Genomic DNA, 14,060 nt, shown 5'->3' with positions numbered 1-14,060 from the left:
AAAGCGTTTTGAAAAACCTAAGCTTACTAAAGGCAGCAGAAGGGTGTGTATATAAAGATTCTGTTAGGACATAGCAACAAGAGGTCATCTGAAAACCAGGAGGACTTGACCTCATTAGAAGCCAACCTGTCTGGCATTTTGATTTTGGATTGCTAGCCTCCAGAAAAGTCAGTAAAGCATATGACACCAGGCTGCACTGCAAACACAATTTTTAGGAATGCAAAAAAAAAAAAAACCCAAAACAAAAATCAGGGTATGTTCATTTATGCCTTTAATTCCAGCATGCAGAGACAGACAGTCTGGTCTGCATAGCAATTTCCAGCCAGTGCTACATGGTGTGATCTTGTCTCAACAAACAAACAAGTTGGGGTAGTTGGACATGCTTGCAGTTCTCAAGAGGTTGAGGTGGGAGGCTTGCTTGAGCCTAGAGTGTCACACAAGCCCATGGAACATAAGCTAAACATACTGCTAATGTGTTGCTGAGAATATTAGCTCAGCAGTAGAATATTTGCTGGCAGACACAAAAGATTGATTCCAAGCATTGCAAGAAATAATGAAAATACTAACACCTGACTTTTGTATTATATGAGTAATATGTGCATATGGAAAGACTTTGAACCATACACAGGTAAATAATGATAAGGATGTCTCTTGTTTTATCCTACCGCTTTCCAGGGGTGACTAATGTAATGCCACTTTTTGCTTTAGAAAAAGTATGTGGGTTTTTTTTTTTGAGACTGAGTTTCCCTGTGTAGCTGTCTTGGAACTCAGTATGTAGTCAAGGCTGGCCTCAAACTCAAGAGATTCACCTGCCTCTGCCTTCTGAATGCTGAGACTAAAAGTGTGGGCCACCTCACCTGGCTCTTTAATGTGGTTTATTAAAAATATTTCTGCAGGACTGGAGAGATGGCTCAGTGGTTAAGAGCACTGATTGTTCTTCCAGAGGTCCTGAGTTCAATTCCCAGCAACGACATGGTGACTCACAACCATCTGTAGTGGGATCTGATGCCCTCTTCTGGTGTGTCTGAAGAGAGCAATGGTGTACTCATATACATGAAATGTAGGAAAGGGGTTGCCAACATGCTGGGCGTGCTTGTGAAGCCGGGAGGGAGGTGCCTTCTGAGGATCAGTCGTCACCTTCCTCACGCGACAGGCTTAGTTAGGTGAAACTGCTTTTTACCTTCTGAGCTATCTCACCTACAAGTTCTCACAATGTAGCCCAGGCTGGCCTTCAACTCGAGATCTTTCTATCTACCCCACTTCTAGTGTAAGGAGACTGATGGCAAGGTTAGACCACCACACCAATTCATATGAATATCTTTATGGAATTTGAAATACTGTCAAATTGATTTTCAAACATATGCCCCAATTTACATGTCTACGGGCAGCAGTTAAGAGTATTAATACCGCCAGGCATGGTGGATCATGCCTGTAATCCCAGCACTGGGGAGGCAGAGGCAGGTGGATTTCTGAGTTCGAGGCCAGCTTGGTCTACAAAGTGAGTTCCAGGACAGCCAGGGCTATACAGAGAAACCCTGTCTCAAAAAACAAACAAACAAACAAACAAACAAAGTATTAATACCAAATCTTCCTTGTAATAATATTTCTGTTGGGGCTGGGCGGATGGAGTGTTTGCTGCTTTTACAGAGGATCCAGGTTCGGTGCCTAGAACCCACAGGAGTTCACAACCCCCTGTAATCCCAGCTCCAGGAGACCCAGTGCCACCTTCTTTACCCACAGGCTTTGCACTAATGTGTACATACAGTTTTAAAAATCTTTGAAATAATCTTTTTAAAGTATTTACTTATTTTATGTATATGAGTACAGTAGCTGACTTCAGACTCACCAGAAAAGGGCAACAGATCTCATTACAGATGGTTGTGAGCCACCATGTGGTTGCTGGGAATTGAACTCAGGACCTCTGGAAGAGCAGTCAGTGCTCTTAATCACTGAGCCATCTCTCCAGCCCATAAAATATATTTCTTTAATGTAGTAAAGAAGTTGTTTTAAGGGGTTGATGAGGTGGCTCAGTGGTTAAGAGCACTCACTGTTCTTGCAACTGTCTTGTGTTCAGACCCCAGCACCCACGCTGGGTAGCTTACAGCTCTAAGTCTAGCTCCACTGGGTGCCATGTCTCTTACTTGTCTCCATGGGTGTATACACACAATTTTAAACACTCACACATACTACACATAAAAATGTCAAAGAAAAATAAACTTTTAATTTGTATTTTGTTTAATCATATTGAAGATTTTCAAATATTAGTCATTTGTATCTCCCTTTTTGTGTCAATTAACAGTGTACGTTCTATAAGGTATTCATGTGCTGACATTAAAGTCTACTTACTGATTTGCTATGCTCATGTATTATGATGTCACTTCTTTATTGATATTTATGCCAATTTTCCATTATTATTTTAATTCTAAAGCTCATCTAAAATTATCCAATCTCTACTATGTCCCAGACATGGAGACATTGTGGTAGAAATTCTGCTATATTATACTTAGAATCACATTTACATTCTTTTTTTCAAGTTTAATATTTACTTAGTTTTTGAGGCACGGTTTTACTATGTAGAGTGAATTCCAGGATAACCAAGGCTATACAGAGAAACTCTGTCTTGAAAAACCAAAAACCAAACCCAACAAAACCCAGAGTCTATTGCATGCTAGACCAACACTTCACTAAGCTACACCCCAAGTCTTTTAAAAGCACCCTAGACCTTTGCTTTACTTTTTCTGTAGTGACAGGGTCTTAGTGACCTTCCCAGGCAGGGCTTGAATGTCTAATATCCCTGCCTTAAGTTTCTACAGCTGCTGGGATTACAGGTCTGTGTCATTAGGCCCTGCTGCTGGACTCTTGTTTTCTCTACCTGGGCCTCTTCATAGAGCTGATGTTAAAGAGTGACAGCCCCCTCCAAACAGGTAATCTAAAAGAAGGGGTACAGGGAAGCTCCAATGAGCATATTTATGAGTTACCCCCAGAAGCCACATTTTAGCACTATCCTACTGATCCAACAAACCCTGAGGTAACAGGACACTCCAGAGGTAAGAATCACTGACGTTCATGTTGGCGGCGACCTAGGATCCCAACATCTTTTCTTTTTTCTTTTTCTTTTTTTTTTTTTTTTGTTTTGCTTTTGAGACAGGGTCTCTCTGTAGTCCTGGCTGTCCTGAAACTCACTCTGTAGACCAGGCTGGCCTCGAACTCAGAAATCTGCCTGCCTCTGCCTCCCGAGTGCTGGGATTACAGGCATGTGCCACCACTGCCGGGCCCAACATCTTTTCTTGTAACTTACTTTATAAAGCAAGTACTGAGGACATACAGTGGACTATGCCCCCCCTCTGCCCCCACCAGGCCTGCTCTCCCAAGGATTCTCCTTACTACTTCCTAATAAAACTGCCCCCCACACATTTTTTTAACTTATAAATTTCATCTTTTATTTGATCCCCTCTTTCAAAAAGAAATCATTCAATCAAAAAGAAAATGGAGTCAAGATAGGGGGGCTCCATAGTGTCCCTATCTTGGGGGGAAAACTATTCAAATCTATATCTATAAAATTTCATTCAAAATATGTGCCAGGCAATGGTGGCCCATGCCTTTATCCCCACAGACAGGTAGATCTCTTTGAGTTAGAGGCCAATCTAGTCTCCAGAGTGAGTTGCAGCACAGCTGGAACTACACCCTGTCTCAATTCCGCCCCCGAAAAAAGAAAAAAGGGGGGTCCCTGCTGGTGTCATATAGGAAAGTGAACCCCTCAAAAAGAAGAAAATGAAATCCTGGTGCAGACTGGCTTTGTCAACCTGGGTCAGATTTTAGAAGGTAACTCATTGCCAGCATAGTTAAAAGCACAATAGAATTTGGGAAAAGGTTTCCAGGCAGCAATCAGTCCAATCAGCCCAAATCCAGGTGCACAATAAAGATTAAGATAGAAACTCTTTACAAGGTACCTGTGACCATCAGTGTGTGTGTGTGTGGGGGGGGGGGTGAGGGGTGGGGCGTTCTATAGCTAAAAGACCTAGACTCTAGTGTGGTCTCTGACAGCATAGAGGTCAACAGGCCAGGAGACATCTAAACTAAGAATAAGTAGAGTCTAGGGAGGGAAGCACCTGAGGTAATCATTCTTGGGAATTAGGGTGAGGTCTGCCCCTACTGATAGCAAAAAGGTCACCAGGTCATTAACTAACAACATCCACTTTCAGCTTTGGGGATGGAATTCGGGTATTTGATTTTATCTCCTCTGTTGGGAAGACACAAGTGTTAACATTCCTGGTTCTCCTGGTGCTGTGTGAGTACAAGGACCTCATGTCTCCAAAAGAAGCACAAATATAATGAAAATATGTTGTATTTTAACACTAGTAATGGTGTAAAATTCTGAGCCCAAAAATGCTCTTGAAACTATGGAACTGAAAGGGCAGAATTAGGAATTATACCTCAATAAGGATGTTAAAATACAAAAGAATTCTTAGAAAATTAATTTTCAGTAAATCTGAAATGAATTAGACAACATACATATGCTTAGGTAAAAGAAAAATGAGATAGACGAATATGGTGTCACCTGAAGAAAACAAGATATGTAAAAATAAACAAATATTTTTGTAAAATATTCTTGCATAAGGCAGCAGTGATAACAGCGTAATGTTTGTAACCTATCAAGAGTTGAAGTAAACATTTCTGGGCATGGCAGTGCAAGCCTTTAACCCCAGCCCCTGAAGGCAGAAGCTGGTAGATCTACGTTCCAGGCCACCCTGGTCTACAGAATGAGTCCCAGAACAGGCAGGGCTTCAGAGAGAAACCTTGTCTCAGAAAAAGAAAGAAATGTCAAGAGCATCCAATAGGATGGGAACAATTACAAATGCCATCTTGGGCCCTAGAAAGATGGCTCAGAGTTTGAAAGCAGTGGCTGCTCTTCTAGAGGACCTGGTTTCAATTTCCAGCCCCCACATGGCAGCTCAGCACTGTCTTGTGGCTCCAGTTCCAGGGGGATCCGACACTCTCACACAGACATACATGCAGTCAAAACCAATGCACATAGAAGTAAAAATAAGTTACATATATGTGTATGAAATGCTGTCTTCATAAAGTGCTAGTATTACATGAAAAAGGATAGTGTCACTTGGTTGATGTAGAATCTCTGAAAATATTTCATGCAGACGTCAAAGAAAATAGGTGACTTTAAGGAATAAAGTAAAAATAACGCATACAAGTGGATTACAAGCTGGGAAGTCAGGTTCGTGGTGTATTTGTTTGGCAAGTGGTCGAGACAGGGTTTCTCTGTGTAGCCCTGGCTGTCCTGGAACTCACTTTGTAGACCAGGTTGGCCTCCAACTCAGAAATCTGCCTTGTCTCTGCCTCCCAAGTGCTGGGATTAAAGGCGTGCACCACCACCGCTTTTTGTTTTGTTTTGTTTTTTCAAGACAGGGCTTCTCTGTGTAGCCCTGGCTCTCCTGGAACTCTATGGACCAGGGAGCCTTAAACTCAAGAGTTCCACAGACCTTCCCTTCCTCGTGCTGGGATTAAGGGGATGTGCCATCACTTCCCGGAGCAGTTTTGTTTTTCTCAGCTCAGCCACTGAGAATCATGAAGGTTTCTTTCCTCTGTTTTAAATATGGGATGTTTCTTCATTGAAATTTTGTAGTTACAGTGTGTACCAGGGAAGACAGAGCTCCCCTGCTTGTTTTCGCTGGTCGGGTTTTGTTTTCTTTTCTAACTTGTAACCTTACCAAAGAAAGCAGGCCATACCTCAGTAGAACACGGATTGTGAACCATGTAGCCAAAGACAGACTGTGCAGCACTGTTTTAAAGGGTTTTGTTTTTCTTTTTTTGTTGTCAGATTGTTAAACTATTAGGGAAGAAAATGAAATTCCAAGTGGATGTTTTCTGCCGTTCACTATTTTTTGTCCAGACTTTAGATTCTCAGGATAATTTTTTTCTTGTACTTTCTTATAAAAATATGCTTAGTTTCGTCCAGAGTTCCTCGAGGTCATTGGATACATCTGTAGAATTACGGCTGCCACAGCTGCTTCCAGAGGTGCTCTTTTTGCTTATCAGGCTCCACACTTCAATTTGCTGGTATTTCCCGTCCTTTCTTACATGGGAATTAAGCTGTCTTTGGATTGTTGAAATACTGCTTCCTAACTTCCAAGCCCAAGAATGGTGTGCTGCTACCTCCTTTGGCCACATTCCCTCCTCCACTAGGAGGGCAAACCCATGGCTAGGCTCCCCTCACTTTTAAAAACAAAAAACAAAAAAACCCAGACATATTCTATGCTGCACTGGCTGGGCTCAAATTCACATACTCCCACCCACTCCCCCAGGGTTTCTCAATGCAGCCCTGGCTGTCCTGCAACTCGCTCTGCAAACCAGCCTGTCTCTGCTTCTGCTGTTGAGCCATCACATCCGGCTTCTAACATCTCTCTTTTAAGGTTAAGGTTGAACTTAATTTAGGTCTGTTTTCCAATCCAAAATCCGAACGTCATCAGGATCACTCATCCCTCCCCACCTCCCAGCTGACATGCTTCTGTAATCTTCGAGTTCCGATTTTCACGCGTGCCTGATGATGAACTCCCACCGCCACCTCTGCAGGTAGACCGGGTCTCAGCAGTCATCAATTTGTGCGCGCGCCCCTCCGCCTAAGTATGACTAAACACCGCCGTGGACAGAAGCCATTCCCTCGACAAACAGACAGACACGTCAGATGATCATGACCACGGAAGACAGCACGGAGGCGACGTGGGACAACTTAACAGCCGGGTTGCCCTTCCTTCTCGGTGGAGCAACCCCACCCCGCCACACCGGAACTGCCTCCCCCACGCCGGGCGCGCCCACGCACGTCAGCGCCGGAGCTGCGGGAGCCGCCCCCCTCCGACGCAGGTGGCCCGCGCGACACGCGCATGCTCCCTAGGTAGGGTCACGAGCGGCTCCGGGTGCTACAATCTGTTGCGCCGCCCTCGGGGAGCCCGCAGATCCGGGTCTCGTGGCTAAGAGTGACGTGGTCTATCGAATCCAAACAGAGGGGAGGAGGCCGGCGGCCAGCAGCATCGGCAGCGACAGCGGCGTCCGGAACGCTCCCGGCCGCCACCCTCCCCGCCCGCCGCTGTTTTGGGCGGGTGAGTGTCCCGTCCCCCCCTCTCTCCCCGGCCCACCGCCCTCCTCGGCGACCCTCTTGGCGTCGCCACTTCTGTGGCCGCGCGCACCCGGGGACCGCTGCGGCGGAGCGGGCGCCTTTGGCTGGGCGCTGCACCCGGGGAGCCCGCAGCCGCTGGCCCGGCAGCCTGCAGCTGGGCTGCACAGGCACCCGCAGTCCGGGTGCTTTCACTTTTAGGGCCCCATAGGCGGCGCGGGCGTGCAGGGGGTTAGGGACAGTCACCCCGAAGGCCGGGCGGTGGCGTTTGCCTGGTGGGTTCGATGAAGTCACCCGGACGGGGCCCTTTTGTTGTGGTGTGTTGGTAGCTGCCATCCTAAAAGCCAGAGCTCTTCTTTAGCCTCCATTGTGTTGCGGATTTAAAGGATTCCCCTTTTCTGTTGGTTCAGTTCTGTTGGTTCAGTACGTGGAGCCGGGGCTGACAATGGAGCAGGTAGCAGCACCGTTATCGGAAGGAATGCAGGGCAACAGCCTGGCAATGGTTTGAGATCCGTGTCGCTGCTTAAAGCCGAAGTTTTCCGAAGTGGCTGCTTAAACGTTAGGATTTTAGCCAAGATGATACTTGCTAACTGTAGCGAGGCGGCAGGATGCTTTTAGTTGCCCCAGTTGGAAAAGCCGAGGATGCGGCCTTAGTAATGGAGTGCCCTGGGTTTACAGCTGGAGCGCCTGATGAGCTTCAGGAAGCATTTATACCTGCATGTGTGGAAGACACCCTCCCGATTTTGTGTTGTGGTGTCACTTGGCAGCTATCCGTACCAGAATTGGGAAAAACCTACAGTTTACCAAGGGTTCTAGTCTGGAAACGCTCGCTGCCCTGTGTCTGCTGTGGAGGTTAGGGGAAGCAGCTGCGTGCTCCTGCTTCAGGTGACTCCCTGCTCGCGCAGATTCCTTCAGTGTAGCCGCCCACCCTTTTGCCCTCCGCACTCAGACCAGAAAACCAAGCCTGGATGTTCCATCGTGTTTTCGAAAAGGGACATTTCCCCCTCTCCAAGATACTTATAGTGTTTCTGTGGAAAGCAGCAGGAAGGAACGAGGAAACAGATTGATTGCTGTCCATCAAATCTGGGAAGAAGTCTTAGGAATTTAGACCCCTATCTTTGAAGGGTGTGCCCTTGGGCAGTAACGGACCTCGTATCAAATCTTTTCCTCCTGTGTAGATCATGGATTTTCCCTCTTTTTTTTCTCCCATACTTGGAATCTTGATGATATAGACAAAGGAGAATTTTCTTTTTGCACTTCCCCCTTTTCAGATTTTTTTAAAAAACCCTCACCCTTTTTACTATTCTAAAACAATATTTTTTGTTTTGTGAGATGTTTTTGTAGTGATTGGAGGAGATGTTTATAGAAGTACATGAGGAGGAAAGAATGATAATCGCGTCTCTCCTCTTGCCGGAATGTTAGTTCATATCCTTCAAGATGCTTTTGCAATTGCTTTACAAAAATATGGTATCATACTACATTTGTTATTTACTTATTTATTTTATTTAATGTTAATGGGTATTTTGCCTATATGTATGTTTGTGCACCTTGTGCATTCCTGGGTGCTCAAGGAGGTGGTGGATCCTTGGGATTGAAGTTACAGAGGATTATGAGTGGCTGTGTTGCTGGGAACCAAACCCAGGTCCTCTGGAAGAGTAGTTAGTGCTGTAATCTCAGAGCCACCCCTCGCTGTGGCTTTACATACCGGTACTTTTTTGAGTTATGTATGTATGTATGTATGTATGTACGTATGTATTTGCAGCTATGGCCTATGGACCTTTTAGGGTGAAATTCCACCATGTTGGAAAAGCAGTAGTTATTAAAGCCATGGTGTGGAAAGTTTTCCCCCTATGTCTCTTGGTGATACTGTGAGATTTAGTAAAACAGACACCGAATGGCGTGTAGGCTTACTTGGCTTGTTAAACAATCCAGGCAGCAAGTGCAATGTGGAATGTTACTGAAGTTTTTTGTATCTAATGACTTCACAGGGAAGTTTAGGTTTAACCCTTAGTTATACTGTATTCCACATGCAGGCACCTGTTACCATCCCAGTCCATAAGAGTCTGGAGGAATCTATTTTGCTGCATAGCATACTTAATTACTGTATTAGCTTTGGGGTTTAGGTATGTGCCATCTATTACACATTTTTTGTTGTTTGGTTTTTAACCACTGACTCCAAAGGAGCCTATCCAGAAATGAAATGCCCTCTAAACCCCAACTTCAAAGGCTAAGTATGGTGAAGTAGCCTAAGTCTGCTAATGCCACTTTGGGCTGATGTCTCATAAGCTTCCCTAAGACCTGTAAGTCTCTTTTGTCGTTCATCATCTCCTAAGTAATTCCAGATGGCAAGTACTCTCTGTCACATGGTTTTTTTCTTTAATTTTTACAAATCTTTACAATTTATTTTTTTGTGTATGTCTATATCTAATGTGTATGTGAGTGTGTGTGCGCACATGCCAGAAAAGGGTACTGGATTCCCTAGTGCTAGATCTAAAGTAGTTACGAGTTTATGATCCACCAGGCAAGGGTACTAGGAACCAAACTGGGGTCCTCTCAACAAGAAGCAAGTGCTCTTAATGACTGAGCCATCTCTCCAGCCTTTAATTAAAAGAGATTACAGCACTCAGTGTGCACTCCTTTTCCATCCCTGGTGCTACCGCCCTTGCTAGACTACCACAGTCTCTTATGTGGTCAACTGAAGTAATTTCCTGGCCTGTCTCCAACTTTGGCTACTTACTTACGGTGCATTCCTCATATCACAGCCTAAGAGTTTCCTCAAATTTTAGTTTAAGTGCTCGCACACTCACTTGGGTGTGCTCTCTCTCTCTCTCTCTCTCTCTCTCTCTCTCTCTCTCACACACACACACACTCACACACACACACACACACACACACACACACACACACACACACACACTTACTTGATTGAAAGGCTCCCATTCAGGATAAAACCCTGGCCTGGCCTGGTGACAGAAACCTTTAATTCCCAGCACTCCTGTGAGGCAGAGGCAAGCAGGTGTCGTTAAGTTGGAGGTCAGCCTTTGAATATCAGGTTTGTTAGGTACTTCCTACCTAGTCCTGTACGCTGGAGCTGGTGTATTCTTGGTTTTCATCTCTTTCTCTTATGTCTGAATCTACTAGCATTTGAACAACTGCCTGAAGGCCTTTGCTCTTCCTGTACCCCGGGGCTCCAGTATTCTCCAAGTCTGCCTTGGCCAGTTCATTTCTGTCATTCAAGTTGCAGTTCAGATGTTGGCTTTTTAAAGAAATCACCTCATTTCTCTATTCTTCTTACCTTACTCACAGCCTTTACCACTAGCTGGATTGCCTTAGTTTAATTGTTTTATGCGTCTTACGCTGGCAGTTCTTCAGAAAGGCCTAATAGGAACGCTGTGCCTGTTGCCGGATGGATGAACTTGTGGACGCTTCTGTGTTCCTCCTCCTCAGGCCTGTTCTTTTCTCAGAAAACGAATTTTCAGCAGCTTCTTGTAGAACAGCCTTAGATCTGTTTAATGATCTTTGGTGTGTGTGCCATCATTCACCTTTAGACCTGTGGAACCTTGGAGAAGTGGGTTTCCCAGCATCCGCGTCCTTCTCAACCCACTTTTGCTTGGTGCTGCAAATTGAACCCAGCCCTCTGTCCGTGGTAGGTAAGCACCTTCCCATTGAGTTACACCCCAGACCTTGGCTGGACCTTTTGTTGTTCTTTGAGGTGGGGTTTTATGCAACCTAGGCCGGCCTGGGCCCATCTTGAACTTCTGCCCTGTTACTTCCACCGGGCTTCGGGTTTTTGAGGCGGTGTCTTGGCTCCGTAGCTTGGGCTGGCCTTGGTCAACTGGAGGTCTTCCTGTCTCTCCCCCAGAGGCTTCCCCAGTGTAATTACAGACGGGAGCCACCACACCCAGTTCCAGATTTGCACTTTGAATAAACCCTTTGGGTGATTTTGTTGTCCATTAAAGTTTGAGAATGTTCCTTGGTTTTTAGTGTCTCCTTTTCAGACGATAGCTCCTTTATAGTGGTCCTGATTTGGGGTGTGTTAGACAAGGTTACTATGCTAAATATTACTCTTTCATTTGTTTTTATGTAGCTAACAGAGCAATCTAGAGTTAAGTTTCCTACCCACATCTTATAAATGAAGACACCGAGACATGGTGAGAGGTTCATCCCAAGCCCGTGCTCCCTCAGCGTGGCTCACTCCTGTGAGCAAGGGCACTCAGAACTCTACACACTACTTTCAATAAGCGGGGCTATTGTTTATTATGACGTACTTATTTTTATTTTCTGTATATGGGTGGTTTTCCTGCACGCGTGTGCACCACATACATGCAGTATTCCCAGAGGTCAAAGACTACATTTGATCCCCTGGAACTGTAGTCGTTGTCTACTGTTGTGAGTATCCGATCCTCAAGAAAAGTGGCCAGGGCTCTTAACTGATGAGCCATCTCTCCAGCCCTAAGCTTTTAGTTGAGGACAAAATAGTGTTTTCTGTCTCTGTGAAAGATTTTTCTTTTGAAAAAGAAAATATTGCCGGGCGTTGGTGGTGCATGCCTTTAATCCCAGCACTTGGGAGGCAAAGGCAGGTAGATTCTGAGTTTGAGGCCAGCCTGGTCTACAGAGTGAGTTCCAGGACAGCCAGGGCTACACAAAGAAACCCTGTCTCGAAAAACCAAAAAAAAAAAAAAAAAAAAAAAAAATGTTGATGTTTTATTGTTCAAAGTTACAGAATTAGGAGACCATTTTGAGAAATACTCTAAGCATTCCTATTTTTGGCTACTCAGGATGCGGAGGGAGGAAGACCGTTTGAGACCAATGTGGGCAGCAGCATAGTGAGGCCTTATTTCCAACAAAACAAACAGAACATCAGCAACCACAAAGAACCCTCTAAAACCTTCCACGTCCTTTTTGCTCTGAGAGCCGACCTGGCTAGCACTAAGTTTGGGACTATTTTCCTCCTCTTTCTTTATGTTTCTCCTTGTTGACCAGTCATTTATTTCTACATCTGTCGGTGTGAGTGCCTTACGTTCGGATAAGCATGAACTGCAGAGGGTTCTCAGGGCAAGACTGCTTTGCAAATGAGGGAGAAGATACGTGTGCGTGCTGCATTCACATCTGTGACTTCAACACAGACAAGGGCTACCTACTGTTTAGCCTTCTGTCCTCTTTTAGCCTCGCTCTTTCTGTGGAGACTTAGGTCACCAGCTCTCGACTCACTTGAGGGCCTTGGGCTTCTATTAATAGCCCTGTATTTCTCCCTCTACTTGATCTGCCCGTTTCCAGACAGTTAGAATGGGCAGTGATGTTTAAGACCAGCGGCTGGGCTGTATGTTCTCCGAAGTACTTGCCTTCCCTGTCCATGGGTTTTAATTATTATATTTTATTTTATGGGTGTGGATGTTTTGCCTGCGTGTATGTCTGTGCACCATGTAAGTGCCTGGTGCCCGGGGAGTTCAGAAGAGGGCATCAGATCCCCTGGAACTGGAGTTATTGATGGTTGTGGAGCACTGTGTGGATGCTGGGAACCAAAACTGGGTCCTCTGGGAAAGCAGCCAGTGCTTTTAACCCCAGAGAGGTCTCTCCAGACTGAGAAAGGGTCTCAGTGTAGGCCATGGTAGCCTGTTAACTCTTCCCTCTTCTATTAGTGGTGGGAATTGAACCTGTGGCCTCTTATAAATTATGTGAAGACTATTCCGTTAAGCTACGACCTACACCACACTAGACATGGTTTTAATTGGCTTTATGTTATAAAACATTTTGAATAAAATCACTTGGAAGTTTTCAGTTATCTGGGCATGAAAATAGTTACCATGCTTATAAATACCATGAAGAACCATGTTTAGTTAACTCAAACTGAAGAATTACAGTAACCAGTTTAGTTATAAAATAAGCCATAGCAGGGTGTGATTGTATACCTTTAATCTCAGCACTTAGGTAGCAGAGAAAGGCAGATCTCCCTGAGTTTGAGGCCAGCTTGATCTACATAGTGAGTTCCACGCCAGCCAACCAGAACTACACAGTAAGAGTGAAAGAAAAAAAAAAAGCTAATAGCAGGCAGTGGTGACCCATTTAATCCCAGCACTTGGGAGGCAGAGGCAAGTGGATCTCTGAATTAAAGGCCAGCCTGGTCTACAGAGGGAGTTCCAGGACAGCCAGGGCTACACAGAGAAACCCTGTCTCGAAAAACCAAAAAAAAAAAAAAAAAAAAAGGTAATAGTAAATTAAATAAACAAACATAAAACACTTTCGTGACTCAAAGTGAAATTAATAGTAGTTCAGAAAATCTAGGCAGTCTGCATGCACTTGGCTGTGGCTAGAAAACTCTGTAAACATTTGTATTAGAGCTGCCTCTGAGGAGAGAGTTTGGGTTTTTCCTGTGGTGGCAGAATGAGGTATTTCAAAACTATAATTTGAAATATATGTAGTTTTAAAATAGTCAACTCTGAAAACATGTATATTTTTCTAAGCTAACTAGCATTTAGATGTATCGTGGAGCTTACAGACACCCATTTAATAACATTTTTAATGGCACTGCTTTTATTTTGGAGAAAGTTTCCCCTGTTACTTATTTTCATACTGGATTTTCAGTTCCCTTTTTGCTTTTTTAAAACTTGTAGTCAAAACACAGATGTGTCAGCTTTGGGTAACTGCAGAGCTGAGCCGCTTTACGCTCGCTCGTTGACCCCATTGCCCTGGCAGAACTTCCAGACTTTCACACAGCTAATGGTGCTTCTAATCAGGCTGCAGGGCTAGGTGGGGGGAAGCGCCTCCGTGGCGTACATTCCAGAGCCCTAGAGGTCACTGCTTTGGTGGCTGGTGTCTTATAGGACGGTTGGGTTTTTGTGTTGGTTGGTTGATTTGTTTTAGATAGGGTCTATGTAACCCTGAGTAGCCTGGAACTCACCCTGTAGACCAGGCTGGCCTGGAACTCATAGATCCGTCC

At 44.9% G+C, this 14,060-nt stretch overlaps 1 protein-coding gene across 7 annotated transcripts in view; it reads left to right on the top strand.

Annotated features, from left to right (window-relative positions):
* The window catches only part of Smim14 (small integral membrane protein 14), a 90,306-nt gene that overhangs the window by 37,305 nt on the left and 38,941 nt on the right, over window positions 1-14,060 (top strand). For 3 of the 7 annotated variants that reach the window (NM_133697.4, NM_001376975.1, NM_001376974.1), the window contains exon 1: window positions 6,962-7,109. The exons of 2 other annotated variants lie outside the window; for them this stretch is intronic. The gene's annotated coding sequence lies outside the window, so the exon portion shown is untranslated. Of the gene's footprint in view, window positions 1-6,856; window positions 6,905-6,961; window positions 7,110-7,133; window positions 7,399-14,060 lie in introns of those variants that run through there. 2 more of the 7 variants (NM_001376973.1, NM_001376976.1) reach the window with 2 other exon arrangements.

Source organism: Mus musculus, chromosome 5 (genome assembly GCF_000001635.26).
Source record: "Mus musculus strain C57BL/6J chromosome 5, GRCm38.p6 C57BL/6J".
In the NCBI taxonomy this organism is placed as follows: domain Eukaryota; kingdom Metazoa; phylum Chordata; class Mammalia; order Rodentia; family Muridae; genus Mus; species Mus musculus.
Note: the sequence above shows the minus strand (reverse complement) of the source record. Positions and strands in the feature narration are given on the sequence as shown.